The following is a 17,236-nucleotide window of genomic DNA, read 5'->3' as shown; positions in this document are numbered from 1 at the left end:
TTCAGCTGGCAGAAGGGAAGGTGCAATGAACTCCAGCAGGAGTGAATGGTGAGGCAGGGTGATGGATGGTGGGGACAGGAGTGTTCCCAAAGAGAGCATTGCAATGAGGAGTAAGATATGTGTTCACAGCCTATATTTCTCACTGGTGCAAATCTCCCACTTGGAAACTGGGGCAAGAGTGATTCCTTGTATCTTCTGTGAGGATGAAGCATTTAGGATTATGAAAACCTCAGAGAGGGCTGCAAAATTTCTTAGTCAGATTGATTGCGTTAAAATATTTGTTGTTTCCACAAACATTTTCTGCTACCTAATCTGTGGGCTAGGATTTTTTGCAGAAAGCAAATAACTGCAGCTGAAGCTAGTTTTGAAGCAACCTTCAGTTTGCTTTAAGGATTAAGGAAAATTTTTACATTGCTTTGTGGTTAAACTAAAAGAATATTTTTGTTTTGATTTCCAAATAATGTCAAAATTCTCCCCTATCTGTAGAAGATGTAGTAAGAAATATCCACTGAAGACTCGTTTTCTGATGTTTCCACAGGTCACTTAAGATTCTCCCTGGAGCATGACTTCGAATATGACACTTCAGTAATGCAGAAGCTGTAAGTAAATAATATCATGCTTGCAGGACTTGTTTAAGAGCTGTGTTTACACTCTTTCCAGAGCTTTGCTAGAACTCTTCTTTGCTAGACCCTGTCTACCTCACAACAAGCTTGCAGGAGAGTCACTGAGAGAAGACATGGTTTCAAAGTCAATTGTGCCATTTAAGATGCTTTGCTGTATCAGCTTCTTGTTTAATCTAAGAACTCCAGTAATGGTTGCCTAATCTGCAGGAATAAAGCCCAAGACATCTGTCAGTATTGCAGGAAACGTTACAAGCAGACAAAATTAAAAATATCTCATTAGCATCTATGAGCAATGAATAAAATGCAATGATACATTACCAAAAGCTGGCATGCCATTGGTTCCCAGGCACAGAACCTTCCTTTGCTTGTGATACTAATTAAAAAGAAACTAGAACAAATGAACCCTACTAGAAACTGAACAAATGAACCCTAGAGGCTGCTGACCTGGTCATGTATTTGTTGGCCTTTGGTAACTTGATGTCAGAGTTCAGTATCTTAAAATTCTTATCACAGAGATATCTCACATTGATATAAGCAATCACAGAGATTACTTTTGTGGCAATTCCTCATTGTGAATGCATGAAAAGGATACAGTTTCCCTCTCCTTCTCGACTTTTTCCATCTTTTTTGAAGGTGAATTAGTAAGTTGCTAATTTTGGTATCTCTTTTCTGAATTCTGCATTGTTTTTCCTAATCAATTCTCTCAGATATTCTCAATCTCCATTTAATTCAGTCAGCCACTCAACATCCAAACCTTTTGTAATAAAGAGGGTGCTAATTTTTCCATTTATTTCAATTGTCTTTCATCAGGTGTTATCATATAACTCAATCATCCGGCATTGGAATTTGTAATTTAATCAATAAAGGAGGCCATTTTTCCTCAAGAAGATCAAGGAAGAAAGATCTTGAGGAAAATGCGCAGTGAAAGGAAGGTGAAGAACAAAAAAGGGTGATAGGAACTGTGGTTGGCATTTAATAGCTGCACACCTTGGTGTGCAGCTATTAAATGCCTCTTTTGCTTGCCTGGAAAGTAGCAAGCAAAAGAGGTATCACTACTTTAAAATTAATGGATATAATGATTTTGCCTGTGCACTCATCTTGCAAAATCTAGAGGGACAATCATGGATAATACTTAAGTTGCTATGACAAGAACTTTGCACCATCTCCAGGTGTTGGCAACCCCACAGATGAGCAGTACTGTTCACATGAGCAGTTTGATATCGAGAGAGATACCAAGAAAGAAACTTTGCTTGTGAGCTCCTCCAGCCTTCCTGCTCACATGGCTTTTTATTGTGTTGCTGTTGCTTTAGGTAAGGGCACAGGAGGGATGATCTGCAGCTTCCCTTGATGTGATCACGGAGGGACCCAAGGCTTTGCAGCACAGGGATGTCCCTGCCCACACTACAAGGTGGCTGTGGCCTGTGAGCCTGCTCAGTCCCTGCCTCTGGCTTTGCTTGCAGGGCTTCTGCTGCCCCAAAGGTGGGCGTGGTACTGTGCTCTGCTGGCAGGAAGAGGGGATGGTGTTCATTGCTAGCAGTGAGAGCTGTTCTGGTTTCCTGCCCTGGCCCATCTGAAGGAGCATCTCTGCTAGTTCTGCTGGAGGTGTGAATTTTGCCCCAGGGGTGAGGTTTGTATTGCTTTCAGCCCCTGGAAGATGCCATGCCTTTTGCACACTGCCAAGCAGCTTTGAGCAAGGCCTGGTTGGGAGATTGAATGCCCCACTGGAGAAGTGTAGGTGCAGTTTGTGGTGATGGGAGTGGGGCTGTGGCTGAGCCTCATGCCCAGTGGGTGCAGCTGTGAAAAGCAGGTGAACAGCACTGACAGCAATGAGCCATGGAGTGCCCAGGGGCACTGACCAGCCACCAAAGGGAACAGAGGGTACACGGGTCAATGCATCAACTTGAGGGGTATAAAAGGCTGGGCTAAAGAACAAGGAGTAGATGCTTGCAGCCTTCTGAAGTGATGCAATGTTACTGTGTTTGGATAAATGCTTAAAGCCCTCTGAAATTGTATGATGATACTCTGTGTATCATAGCTGTCTCAACTGTGACCTCTGCTGTGACAGAGAAGCCTTCTGCTGGGCCACAGCTGGGAGTCTTTCCTTGGCCCCTTGACTTCACAGTGGGATTGCCTAGGCAGCTCTCAAATATCAGGCCTCTGTAGAGCCAGCCATGGTTTTGCTGATAAATTGCTTATAAGTATTATGGTCTCAACTTGGCAAAGTCTGCAAAACACAAGACGAAAGATATCAAAACTCTTCATTCAGAAAATATTACTATTTAAAATTAAAGTAAATCATTTGGTGTTTAAGGCACGTCACTGCTCCTTTGCTTATATCTCTCCCAAGGTCTGGTTGCTAGTGCTATAGACACATTTTCTGGAAATAAAACATTCAGCCAGCTATTGAAATACCCATCTTGTGGGATTTTTAGAGCATGTCTTTTAGTTGAAGCAGGCATGTTAGTAAAAAATAATTAATAATATAACATTTTGGGGAACTTTTAATATGTGGTGTGTAGTATTTGTCTTGAAGATTTTAGTACTCCCCTTGAGCGCTACTCCAGATTGAATAAACAGGTATTTAGAGAGTCTTCAGGTGCTTATTTTCAACCTGCATTGACAAACTTTTCCTGTGGTAAGCACAGGAGAATCAAGTGTAGAGCTCTACACTAAATAATCTTACTTCCCCCACCCCCTGCTTCTATCCAAACAACACCCTAAGCATTCTACAGTAAAAGCTGTAGCTTAATGGGGATAGGGTCTTACCTCAGGGTTTATTAAGCAATGAACATCATGGATTGGAAAATGCCTGGACAAGGATTGCACTGAAAGGGGCTGCCCACAGAGGTGGTGGAGTCACCATCTCTGAAGGTCTTCAAGAAATGACTGGATGTGGCCCTAAGTGCCATTGTCTGGTTGACAAGTTGGAGGTCAGTCAGAGGTTGGACTTGGGATCTCAGAGGTCTTTTTCAACCTAAGTGATTCCGTGGGAGTCTGTGAAATGAAATGGAGATGAAATTGAAATGGCTTGGTCCTATATTCTCAGCCACTCTTGAATTCAAGTCCTGGTCCTGTTTTGCACAGTTGTACCAGAAAGTTTTGGATAAGAAACGTGTGGAGTGTGCCAATCAGACAGCTACAAAATCTACAGAACTGCAACTGGATGACAAATCACCCCCTCTGTCCTTGGAAACTTATATGAGTAATATTGTAAATATTGTTCATCTTTTTTTTCATAAACCTGTGTTTGAGTCTGTTCTCCAACCTTTCAATGGTGCCAAAGGATTACCAAACATGCAACATACGATTGTTTATGATCCCTGGTTCCCTTCTTGTGCCCTCCAAATAATGTCATCAAATGGTGCTGTTCTGCCTGTTGTGTTTGGCCAAAGATGAGAGCAAAGTTTCACTGAGGAGTAGCTTGATGTGCTGTATTTGAAGATTGACTTCTGGAGCAATGACTTTTGGACTGGCCAAAGCAATCAGTGCTGGGCAGCCTAGGGAACTCAGCTCATAGAAGCTTTCTGATGAGATCTGTGGCTGAAGACATTTCTTGGAGTTAATTTAGCACCCAAGAGCTCAGAGCTTTGTGGAGCTGGAGCATCTTCAGAATTAAGCAATGGCACATGCAGATTGCTGCTCTGTCCTTCCCACAGAAATGGCTTCCTCTTTTCACCTAAAAAAGAGAAAATTATGAATTATACTTTAGTCCTGCTTTATGGCGTATATTGCACAAAATCATGTCAGTGTAAAGTATGTCCAAAAATATTTACATAAATGTTCATTATTTTTTCTCCACTTGCTTTTGAGCGGTTAAAACATTTTGAAACACTTGGTTTGGGGTTTTTTTGTCCTTCACCCATTTTAGTGATTCAATGCCAATCAGGAATTTGGAGGTAAAGAAAAGAAACACTGCAACCACTTTTAGCTCATCTCCTAAAGGATATTGGGTTTTGCTCCCACTGATTTTGAATTAAACAGGCTGCAGAAGGACTGGGTGTCATTTAGCTATTAGAGATTTTTGTTTTCCTGATCATTGTGAAGTAGCATCATTAACACAGGCAAATTACCATGCTTCACTGTGCTGTGTCCATGGTACATTAGAGGCCCTTTTCCATTGGTAAAGCTGAGTCTATTCTTCTGTAAAATCAGGGGCCCATTGGCAGTTCTTTGGCAAGTGAGACAGAGGGACTATTTAATGGGAAGAAGAGTGGTTTAATAAAGGGGAAGAAGTCGAACATGACAAGTGCAAGGAAAGATAGCAGAATGTTAGTTTATAAATCATTGCATAATTGGTCCAAAATATTCATCCATTTTCACAGGGCCAGGGAGAAAGAGGACAGCAGTTTTGGGGTAAATGAGTTATGTGATTTTTCCAAAGTGCATTTTAGAGAAGTCAAGCACTCTATCCATTTCTCTTCCCAATATGAGTGCTGTGATTTCAAGCTAATGGAAAATAGTTCATATTGCTGAATTTTCTTTTTTGAAATGGTGTATTGGCTTTTGGTGAAGAAATTGGACTTATGCTTGAATATGTCTGGATTTTACAAATACATTTTTAGCTTAATAAGATGGAACCAATTAACCAGAAAAGTCATTGCCAATGGATTTTACAAGTACATAAAAATATATTGCTTTTTTTTGAAACATTTCATCACCCTTTTGAATGTTCTTTTTCTTTCCTTTGCCACCACTGACAAAGCACTGTGATAATTTGTTCCCTCATGCCTTTTCCTGAAAACATTGATCTCTGGCCCTGATTGTGTATGTGTGTGTGTTGGGGGGGGATATTAGGGTGTGCGTATGCATCTTTTTGTTTCTGACTCAGTGTTTATTTCTTTCACTAGTGTTGTTCAGTGTATTTAACTTGTGGCCTGAGGAAAAACAGAGCATGCAAACTATAAAAAAGTTGTTCTGAAAAGGTTGCTTAAAGTGGCACAGGACCCAAGGGCTAATGAGCAATCTCTCAAAGCCAGGTATTAATGCAACTGCTGAAATGTTTGGCACAGCAGAGGCACTGAAGAAAGCAGTAGCACCTGATAGTTACCACTCTGAATCTCAGGGAATGGACACATCTCCTGGAAACTCTTCTGAGATCCCTCATTATGTCAGCTGTGCCTTGCAAGTGAGGGTGGGGACAGAGACCCACTATCCTGCAGTGGCACAGAGGTCTGTGGAAATGAATTCTCGTCTCTGCCTGCCTGTGTCTGAACAGGAATGCTCATTTAATCACCTATAGCAATATTTTACTTGGAAGAAATTTTAACATGAGGTCCCACCAGCCTCCTCTACCCCTGAATTTCCATCAACTCTGCCTGCAAAGAGGGCTGGGCAACACACAAGACATGGGCGCATACTGAGGAATTGCAGGATTTCTATTTCCATTACCTCAGCCTTCCCCATTCCCTTGTAGCTTTGCCTTCTGCTTAAAATGCAAAGGATATTAACTTCTATGAGCATGTGGGGCAGTAACCCAGGCAGGCACTGCCTTGGGAAGACATGGTTTTCCCTGCTCTGATCAACTCTGTAAACTGAAGCATAGAGAGCCTGCTTTGATCCTTAATAGCTTTGCTAGTTTGCTTTAGTTACCAGTTGATACAGAAATGACTTAAACATGGTACTTTGGGGTAAAATATAGAATGTTTATCCAAGTACATGGCAATGACACACAAAATTAGCTGTTGCAAACAGACGTCTCTGTTCCCATCAACTTTGCCCAATTTGTCAAGAAAACATCTGTATCATCTAAAGAAAAACAAACACTAAATTTGGGTAACAGGAAAGGCTTTAATTCTTTTCTTCTGCAAACTGTGGGAGTGCCCTGCAGGACAGTGCCCTTTTTGCATCACTGCTTTCATTTAGCAGTGGTTCTCACATTTTAAAAGTAAGTTTAGATATTTTACCAGCAGTCTGACATCATTACTAAGACACTGCATGTTTACCACAGAACTGATGATCTAGTTGAAGGAAATTATTACATGCAAACTTTAAAAGGAGATACCCTTTCAATGGGGTGGGAACTTCAACACAAACCTAACAGTTGCTTAAAGTCCTTCTGGATTTGTGAAACTGTCCCATGAGCCACACCAAGTTGTGAATGATGCTGTCCTTCAAACAGCCAGGACAGCCCAAGACCTCCTTCCAGTAGCTGTGGTGTGAACAGCATGTGCTGGTTTACATCCAAGCTCGTCCACTGCTTATTTAATTCTCACTTTTTATTTTGGCCTGTGTTGAATTCCTGGCCTGTCCTTCATATTAAAATGACCTTGTTCCTCCAGGGAAACCTCCCCCGCTTCAAACAAATGGTACCACCACCAAATAGCTGCTTTGTGGGATCCAGTTTTGTCCTGCATTTGTTTTAAAGCTTCCCAGAAACCCTTGGCTACTTCGCACAAACTGTTAACTTGAGGGTAATAATTTTGTCTGGGTTTTGTCACAGAAATTCAATTAAGGAGGATTATGAACACAGTTGTAGGCCTGTTTCATTTACAGTTGCAAATGAAACCCAGGCCACACACTGATTGTTTATATAGGAAAGGAGATGCTGTGTAGTTTTGAGTGGCTGAATTACCTGCATGTTCCTTTGTGTGGCTTCACTTATTGCAGAAGGGAGGGGAGTGAGACTTGGAAAAATTAATAAAAAAGTGATATAAAGGCAGGAAAGAAATCACCAAGGGAAAAACTACCCCCACTGCTTTTCCCTGGGAGGCACACATCCCTTCTACACATAATAAACTCCACAGGGAATTTCTTCCTCCTTAGAAAACATATCCCAAAGGGCAGGAGTGAGTAGTCATTTATTTATTTATTTTTAGTAAACAAAGAGCAATATTCTGTTTTCATGGCCTTGATTTGGCTCCAAGTCCCTGAGCCACTGGGGACAAGGCATAAGGTTTCACTTTTTTTTCCCAGTTCTTAGTTCTGGGCCATAGAAGCCAACATTTTATTCCATTTTTCTCTTCTCAAGTTTTTCTGCAAGCAGCTGAATTCCTCAGGTAGGAAGGGGGAGAGGAGGGGGAAGGGAAGAAAGGATGTTTACCGTATTGGAGCAAAATGGTAGCTGCTGCAGAGGCTGGCTCCAGGTGAAGCAGCATGCTTGGAGACAATTAAGTAAGAAGGGAATCTGTTTATCTGGGAGATGCCTTTTTAAATTGTGAAGGGCAAAACAAAGGCAAAACTTGTTTTGATGTCCTCTGATGAAATGTCTCTGTAGAGGTGCAATATCTCTCAGCTTTGCTTTGCAACAACAAACTTGGGGAAATACTTTGCACCACTCAGGAGATATGTGAAGGGCAGGGTACTTGGGTTACCCCTTCCTCCTTTTGCAGGCTTTGTCCCACAGCTTTGGGCTCTGTCCTCTAACCTTTTGCCTGGAAAATCCCACACTGATTTCCCCAGGGTGCTGCCTGCCTGAAGACATGAAGGATAAGGCTTAGCTCCCATATACTGATTTTTATTCATAAGGAGTTATCACTATTTTGCAGATGGGGAAGAGAGAGGTGCTCAAAGGTGGAATTAGCCCCAGCTGAGTCAAGCCTGGGCACAGTCCCAGGCTGTTCCCTGTACAAAGTGAGTGCTGTGGTGTCTGCTGAAGGACCTACCCAATGATGACCCAGCACCTTTGATTAAAGCGCTCCCCAAGCATACTCTAACAACTCGTTTACGTCTTGTTTCTTACTTTATTCCTGATCCTTCAATTCTAGGAGGGGTTATACTGTCCTTACTGTGGTTTCTGCCACATGCCTAAGAGGCTTACTGAATTCTTCACCAGATGAGGGGAAATAAGCTCTTTAGTTTCTAGCTTTAGATCAGATACTGTTTCTGTACCTCTCTCTATACAGACTTGACACTGTTGAACACTGAAAGAGAAGCAGGCAACTTATTAACTCTCAAAAACTTCAGCAAAATTCACCGTAAGTGATGCAGTGAAGTGTGAACAATATCTAGTTTTGCTTCATATCCAGGACAATTCATCCTGTGGTGAGGGGCTGTTACAGTATTTTATATTTCTCAGGGTTTTTTGGTAGAGTTGTCCAGTGTCAAACCAAATTTCTTGTTGAGGTAAAACGTGGATGAAAGTAATGAAAAGCCTTACATAAAGGATGATCTGTGAGTCTCTTGCATTTTGGGCAGCTTTTCTAGAGAAGTTAAGACAACTGAAATCAGCATCCTCAGCAGCTTTCAGTCCAGGTGAACAAGGCTTTATGGACAGTATTATGACTGGATGGATTTGAGTGTGAATAACCTTGCAGAAGTCAGTGGATTTATGCTGACACAAAAATATTGGGGGAGAAAAAAGGGAGGATCAGTATTTCACATAGCCATCAGATTGTTTTGTTACAACTGATTGGGACAGTCTGTCATTACCCAGTTTTGTTGTGTAGTGGAGGAAGGAGATGAGCATCTCCAAAGGGTGGCTCACCAGAAAGGCCTTCCCCATGGGTGACAAGAGGTGACCTTTGGGACTGTGATCTCCTCCTGCTGACGTGCCAAGGCCTTGAAGCCTAGCTTAGCTCAGGTGAATAAAGTAGGGTGAGATGAATCACTGCCTACATTTCACTCACATGTTTTATATTTGGTAGATCATATATAAATAGTCCCTTTTTTTAGCATCTTTCAATCTCTAGATAGTAGAGTTGGATCCTTAGCCATCATAAATGAGATAAATGTCAGCACTAAAGAGCTGACTTTGATGGAGTTACTTCTGCTTTGCTCCAGTTCAAGCACTTTCAACCTCCATAGAGTTTTCTGGTGTAGTTTCAGTAGTGCCTCTGAGCTTTATACCTAAACTTCAGCAAAAGGACAGAAAGAGGCTGCATGGTATGTAAAGTACACATGATTTCAGGCGGTACCTTATGATTTAGATAAAGCATTTTAGATTCATGACATTTGGCAGCATTGCTCTCTCAGAGTGTAGCAGAGAAATAATCCTTTCAAATCAACTCTGTTGAAGGGTGAAACATTTTTCACCAGCCTAGTTTAAAAATCCTATCTGAGCCTTTCTCTCCTGCAAACTGGTTCAGCACAAACAAACAGTGCATACAGGATGTAGCTGTTTCAGCATTTTCCCTAGAACTTGCTGTACATTTAAAATTATTTTCTAGCTTTTTTCTTCCTTTGAGCAAGTTTTATTTTACATAGAAGGTAAAATGTGTCGTTGAATCACAAAGCTAGATAAAGTATTGTGAGTCTGTGTTGGCCTGAAGTCTTTTTCATCCAAATAATGACTTTATCTGCTTATTGTGGAAGAATTGAAAGAAGTGTGGAAAAGTAAGACTGAAACACACTCAGGACCCTATATTTCAGCATTTTGGGGGAGGATGATCATTAATATGGGATTTAATAACCCGCCAAACACACCTCATCTGAGCAGCAGCAGTAGGAACTGGTAGTGCAGAATGCACAGAGTAATTCTGTTTCAGAGAAGCTAAAATTAAATGTTTGTTACAGCTTTACGTGCATGCACTCTCAGCAGGAGCCGTTTTCATTCCCTTTAGGCAAACTCAGAAAAGTTGAACTTGAACAGCCTTGAACTACCCAGTCTGTGTGCCATATGTACACAGCACTGAGCCATGCCTGTGTTGTCAGTCTTCCTGAAAGGTGGAATCTGGCTGGTTGCTAGCAACCCATGTTCTTAGAGGCACTGGAGCAAAATGCTGATGTTGATCAGAAATGGAAGGTCTGAAATTGCAAGCAAACAGAAAAGATCCATCATGCATTTTCACAGATGATAAAAGGCTGACAGTGGCAGTCTGCTTATCAAATAGCTAGATTTATTGAAATAGCCTGTGCTCTCATTAAATAGTTTGTTTTTCATGTTTTTGTTTTATTTCATCTTACTGAAGGTATCTGGGTTTTTTTCCAAACCTACTATTGCTGCCTTGGCAAACTGGCTAATTTAGACCATTTATTCTGTTAATGCTTAAGAGCAGCATGGACTGCAGTGTTCTCTTCTCACTGACATTGCAGGACCTCAGAGCAAAACCAGTCCCTGTCATGAAATCTGAGATTCCTGGAAAATAAATCAGAAAAAATAACGTAATAATTATAAATTTGTTCCTTCCAAGATAATAGTGCTAGTGATAGCGCTACACATTTAATTTAGCATAAGCCTAGTGCTGTCAGCTAGGCTTAAAAAATGGGGTAGAATTGATAATTTTTAATCAGTAGTGAGAAATGAAATGCAGAAACAGAAATGTTGCTAGCATGATGTGGCATCCCTTTCCTAACTCAGTAAGGTATCGCATTTTGTGTTTTTGTTCCCAGGGGAATGAGCTTCTGCTTTCCTCCTTTCTGAAAACATTTGTAAGATGGGAAGTGGAATATTAATAATTGAAAATGCAAGCTGCAGTAATGCCATTTGCATAAGGATGTTTCTTGACCCACGGAGGATATTCACTGTTTGTTGGAGAAAATATCAACAGAGGAACTGTGGGAGGCTGATGGATCTAAAAGGCTACCTGGCAATAAATTTATTTCTCAAATGAATCCTAATGTGGTTCCCAAGACTGGAATTCTCTTATTTGTAGCCTGCCCATTTTCCTGGAAGATGTGATGCACTATCAAGAGATCAATATCCTCCAGTACTGGATGTAGTGCCAGTAAGCAGATATTTAACCTTAAATAAAGGGGTTTCTTTAAACAAAGGACATGGAGACAAGTCCTTCCTCCTGCCGAATTTGCTTGTTGAAGTTTAACAGTCCCAGTGGCCTTCGCTGAGAAAGCATTTTGACAATGAACCACATGGAGCTCAGCAGCTGGGGTTAAGACTGATTTGACTCTGCTGATACTTTAACCTGTAGTCTCAGGAATTGTGGTTTTCTGTTTGGACCTTTTGGGATGTTGTTTGTTAAGCCAGATGCTCGTGAGACAGAGCCATCCTTCCATGGTGTTTTGAATGCCAGTGGTACCAAAACATTCCTCATAAAGTGCGCACGCTGTTCCGATTCGTGACTTTAACTCTCGGCATATTTATAGGCCTCATTTCCATTTCTTGTGGTCTCATTAATGGAGCAGCAATAATAAATTGAAATGTTAATGGGGGATCATTTCACCAACAGCAGAAGGTATTAATGAACTTGATACAACAGTTGAAAGGAAAATAACTTTTTAGTAGTGTAATTTTTTCAACCATTGCCCCTGGTTCTCTCCTTCCAAACATGTGGAACTGGGACAGTTTCAAAATTATGGAAATAATTTCATGCAGACATTCAGCTTCCTGGATATGTTGCATGGGAGATGCACTGTTTGCAGAAATTCCAGTGGGGACAACCATTCTGGAAGTGAATCATGAGCAGACTTTGCTGTAGTCATGGTGGTAGAGATAGAAACCCAGAAAGCACCCTTTGTCTGTGTGAGTTAATGAACTTCATTAATGGAGAGTGAAAAAGTGGTCCTCCTTGTACAAAGTGGGCATTTCACATCCTGTTGTGAGATGCTTGGGGATAGTGTTAAGATGTGGTCTCTTAGGGGCCTTAAATTCCTCGGCAGACAAGGGAATTGTACCTTAGGGTCCCTTGGGAGCACTGTATCTCAGTTTTCCCACTGGTAAAGCTGAGGGCTTTCAGCTAATGGAAACAGCTGGATTTTAAGGCTTGGTCATTTAGTGTCTGTGGAGAGTTAGTGTCTCCTGAGGGAGAGGAGTTACACTGTGGGGCAATCCTCAGCTGGAAATAAACAGTACCAGACACCATCCAGCATCCTCCCCAGTGCCACGTTGTTGAAGACCTTGCTGAAATCAGTTACAGCTGTAAAGACATTTCTGTGTGCATACTTAGAAGTTGAAGGCTAACATTTGTAATACATTTGAAGTAAATGTGCATTCTGGCCCCTGGTATGGAGCATCTGTTTGATGCTTTCACTGCTTAGTTCTAGAAAGTTTGTTCCCAGTGAGTTTTCATCTGAGTACATTCATTAATCCTTTTTGGACTTAGCTTACCCACAAATATAGAAGAAGCTTTGAAGTGGATTGGCAACTTTTCACCACCCTTTTTTCTTTTGTTTTGTTAAATAGTAAGTTTAAAGGTACTAGAGTAGGTCAAGAATTGCATGCTTAAACTGTTTGTTTCCTGCAAGAAAAGAGATTGGTGTTTAAATGTGCCATTCAAGCTAATCATCTCATAATCAGGAGTTTACTGACCTAGAAACTTAATCTAGTCCTGTGAGTTCAAGTATCTGGAACTTTTTTTTAGAAAACAGAGAAAAGATTATTTTCAAATGAGGCATGTGATTGGTCTAATTCTCACTTTTTTTGTAGATACTATTAATTTGAAAATTACTTCTGTGATGAGCTGTTATCTTGCTTCTGTGCAGGCAAACTGTGAGGCCTAGCCCCCTGAATTAAGCAGAGGGTGACCAAGTACATATGAAAATGGACAGATAAATGCCAATGCAGGACCATTTGAAACAGGAAAAAAAGAAGGAAAAAAAAAAAAAGATAAAAGGGAAGATTATCTGTCTAGCCTTATTGGCAAATGATCAGAAAAGCGACTGAAAGCATTATATTGCATTTTTTTCCTGCTTAGGGTTTGATAAAAAACTCACAAAAATAAGTGGGAAACTTTCCATGATGGTCTTGATTTTGGGCTGGGATGCCTGATCAACATTTACTCTGTCTCCCTGCAACAAATTGCTACGTGCCTCTAGCAAATAAAGATATTGTCAACAACCAGCACTATCAATACTACTCGGCCTTGTCAAAGCAAACTCATCTGTTGTTGGCTAAAATGACTCCTCAACATGTAGACAGGAAAGCACTTACTTTGAATATGGATACGGATATAACCCAGTCATGTGGCATGGAACCCCATATGTTCAATAAAGAGTCATTTTTAGATAGACAAGTGACCTTGAAACGCTTTTAACAATTTTCTGCATCATCACCTTTTACAATTCTTGCTGTTCAGCTTTAGTTCAGTTGTATTTAATTTTCCCCCCGTTTTTTTATGTCTTATAAAGTTCAGCGTGTGCAGATTAGGTTTGGGAATGGAGGTGGAGCACAGCTGGTGGAGTGGAGGAGCAGGGGCTGAGATCTTTTTAAAGTGGCTAAACTTGTAACCAGAGAAGATACTGCATTTATAATGTTCCCATTCTTCTCAATACTTAACAAGAAAAATGATTGTGTGTGTGTGACGTGAATATTCAGCACAGAGCTTTGGTAGCTGACCGCTCTCTTTTCACAGCCATCCAACCGCACACACATTCCTAAGGGATTACCTCACTGCCAGCGCTCCTCAAAGTGTGGGATCCGCCGAAGCCGACCAACTGCAAAGCTCCTTTCTGCCTGGTGTGGGGCTGCTTTTAGGCAATGACCTTTAAAACCACAAATCTAACCCTATGCCTACCCACAAAAAGATTTTTCATTTGTTAGCTAAATGGGAGAGATGCTGGGCGTGGAAATAGGGTAGCGTCTGTAGGTTACATGTAGAAATTCCTTTCCAAGCTTTCCACTCCCCTTTGGCTCCCAGCACTCAATAACTTTCCAGCCAGAGAATGTTTGTCCCTTCCTTCTCCCTCTCTTTTTTTTTGTGTTCTTCCCTTGTTTTGCATATTCTGACAGCACTGTTTACTTCAGCCTGCAGCTCCCACTGCTTTGTGTGCTTTCTCTGTCTCACAATTGCATAAATAAATCACTAAAGAAAATTTGCATTTGATGGGAATTTTTAGCTGATATTAACGTTTATGGGTGGAATATAATATATGTGAGTTGGCTTAATTAAACTGAATTGTCATTTGTGACACGGAGGTCTTTATCTGCACAAGACTATTTTTGCCTTTCATATTTTTTGCTATTAAACATGCCAGTGGATTTGAAAACCCAAGGATGACAGGTCTCAGAAAGTATCATTTCTCTTGTAGCAAAATATCTGCTTATGCCAAGTGAAGCAAATCAGCATCATCACAGAGCTGAACAGTTAATTTATGCCATGAATTCCTAAGTGCCAGCGGATGGAATCTGAGGCCCATATATGTTGTAGCACCCTCTAGTCGCCCTGTTGGTGACTTGCGTCACACCGGCAAAATGGTTTCGATCAAGGGAAATTTGACTAAAAGTTTGTCCAGGGTTTCTGTGCCCTGATGTCCTACATAGGCTGAAAGTGGCCTCCTGCCCTTCCCATCAGCAGTGTGTGCCCTGGAGTGCTGCTGCGTTTGGCTTCTGTGAGTGTGAGGTTCTGGTGGGGCTGGCGGCTGGGCACTGCCCTCACTGGATGGGCAAAGCCCTCACTGGTGGGCACAGCCCTCACTGGTGGACACAGCCCTCACTGGGTGAGCACAGCCCTCACTGGATGGGCACAGCCCTCACTGGGTGGGCAAAGCCCTCACTGGTGGGCACAGCCCTCACTGGATGGGCACAGCCCTCAGTGGTGGGCACAGCCCTCACTGGGTGAGCACAGCCCTCACTGGATGGGCACAGCCCTCAGTGGTGGGCACAGCCCTCACTGGGTGAGCACAGCCCTCACTGGATGGGCACAGCCCTCAGTGGTGGGCACAGCCCTCACTGGGTGAGCACAGACCTCAATGGGTGGGCACAGCCCTCACTGGGTGAGCACAGACCTCAATGGGTGGGCACAGCCCTCACTGGGTGAGCACAGACCTCAATGGGTGGGCACAGCCCTCACTGGGTGAGCACAGCCCTCACTGGGTGGGCACAGACCTCAATGGGTGGGCACAGCCCTCCCTGTGATCACCAGGGCTGCGGACACACCCTGCCCCTTCCGCCACATGGGTTGGGGTATTGACACCTGCACAGCAGTGGGGAGCACATGGGAAATCCATCTCATCAGCTGCTGCAGCTTTGTGTCAGAGGCACGAGGAGCCAGCCTCCCAGTTCCCATTTTCACCCTGTTCTTAAATATCTATTTTGAAGGGAAGGGTGGAAATGCCATTTTACCTTGGAAATGTCATTTACACACACAAAACTAGAGCAAGTTTAATCCATCCCTCTGCCCAGGACCTTGGTCTGTGATATTTATTCTTCCGTGAGAATCAGGAAGGGTGTGAGCCTTCTGCAGGATCCCCAGATCTGGCTTCACAAAACACAGTTTCTTGGGGGGGTCCATATGAGTTCTGAATTTTTGACTGTTTCTCTGCAACAAGGTTGGCAAAGTGTAGCTTGAGATTGTCACACTGATTAATACTAATAGTATTGGTGCAGGTCCCCAAAGTGCATGAGGGACTGATTGAAGTACTAGTTCCAATTTATTTATTTTTCAGGCTAAAGATTTCCACACTTGCACAGCTCTTTGCTGTCATTTTCCATGCAAGGGGTCTGCGTGCCCCTGAGACTGATACTGCATCTGCTCCTCTGCGAAGACAAAGACAAACTGGTTCCTGGTGTGTTGTTCTTTTGCTTACTCTTCAGCATAAGAACAAGCAATAAGAATGCATTTTAGATGTTAATGAAATTAATGAAAGCCAGATCTCGGAAACAGCTGAGATTGTTGACTGTCTCAGGCAGATTTTTACTTCATTTCAATTACAGATGAGCCACAACCAAACCCCTGATTAGAATTGCTCCAAATTTTGGATCCACATCTCTCAGCTTTGCAGTTTTGACCAGTTTCCAGTGTTTCATTTTCTTCCTGTTTTATTTTTCCTTCTGGTTTTACTCCAGGTTTTTAATGCTTTCATTTTGTCTCCATGAAAGACTGGCCCCATGAAGGACATGAGATGTGCTGCCGTAAGTCCCACGGGGCTGCAGAGGCATAATTTGGTTTCAGGATGTGCCTGTACATGCTGGGAGGGCTCACAGTAGATTTGGGGTTGAGAAGCATTCTGTGTCATCTCGGCAGGCAGGTGGCTGCCCCTGCTGCTGTCCTGGTAGCTCAGTAAGGCACAGCTCATGGGAAGTCCTAAATGGCAAATGTCTTTCTCACTGGCCTGAAATGGCCGTGACTCCTGAGAAGTCCCCAGCTGCAGAATCTTACTGCTGGCTTGTTACCATGCCTTCACCCATAACTCCTGACCACCCCATTGACAGTGCCGTGTTCTCAGTCTGCACATATAAAAAGTCCATCATGAACTTAAACTCTGATTTAAAAAAAAAATTAAAAAAAACTCCTGTAGAGAGTATATTAATAATGAACAGATTCTTTTTTATGTCTCCTGGATATAAGGGGACCTCAAGCCTCTCCCTAGGGAGAGAGAGTGGTCTGAGCAATCCAGTTAAAAATTTCAGAGGCAGCAAGCACACAGGAAAGGCTGGTTTATTATCCTTGTTCTTTCATTGCTGTACTCAAATTCTAGGAACAGTGTTACTTTGGGTCCACAGATATTGTGCAGTGCAATTTTAGGGGAGGTTGAGAAGAACACCTGATCATAATGGTTTTTAAAACATTGATAAAAGAGGAAGAGGAAAACATAATTTACATTAAATGCTACAGTGTTTAATTTACACAATGTGATAAAAAGCAAATTTTGTGATTCAAGTAATGATTGCAGGTTATTAAACTGGGCTTTAACGGCTTCATAAATGAAAGCCTTTTAATAAATTATGAACATGGACAATAATGCTCTTGGAAATAGAGAGAATCTTTATTAAGCTTGACACATTTGTTCTCCACCCACCCACTTCACTGTTGCTTTACTTTGTCCCTGGATCACTGTCACAAAAA

At 42.1% G+C, this 17,236-nt stretch overlaps 1 protein-coding gene across 5 annotated transcripts in view; it reads left to right on the top strand.

Annotated features, from left to right (window-relative positions):
• Positions 1-17,236, top strand: part of SEMA5B (semaphorin 5B) — a 268,694-nt gene that overhangs the window by 82,789 nt on the left and 168,669 nt on the right. For all 5 annotated transcript variants that reach the window (XM_064435011.1, XM_064435012.1, XM_064435010.1 and 2 more), the window contains one exon: positions 539-599. The gene's annotated coding sequence lies outside the window, so the exon portion shown is untranslated. The remainder of the gene's footprint in view (positions 1-538; positions 600-17,236) is intronic.

This window comes from Passer domesticus, chromosome 10, assembly GCF_036417665.1.
Source record: "Passer domesticus isolate bPasDom1 chromosome 10, bPasDom1.hap1, whole genome shotgun sequence".
Lineage (NCBI taxonomy): Eukaryota > Metazoa > Chordata > Aves > Passeriformes > Passeridae > Passer > Passer domesticus.
Note: the sequence above shows the minus strand (reverse complement) of the source record. Positions and strands in the feature narration are given on the sequence as shown.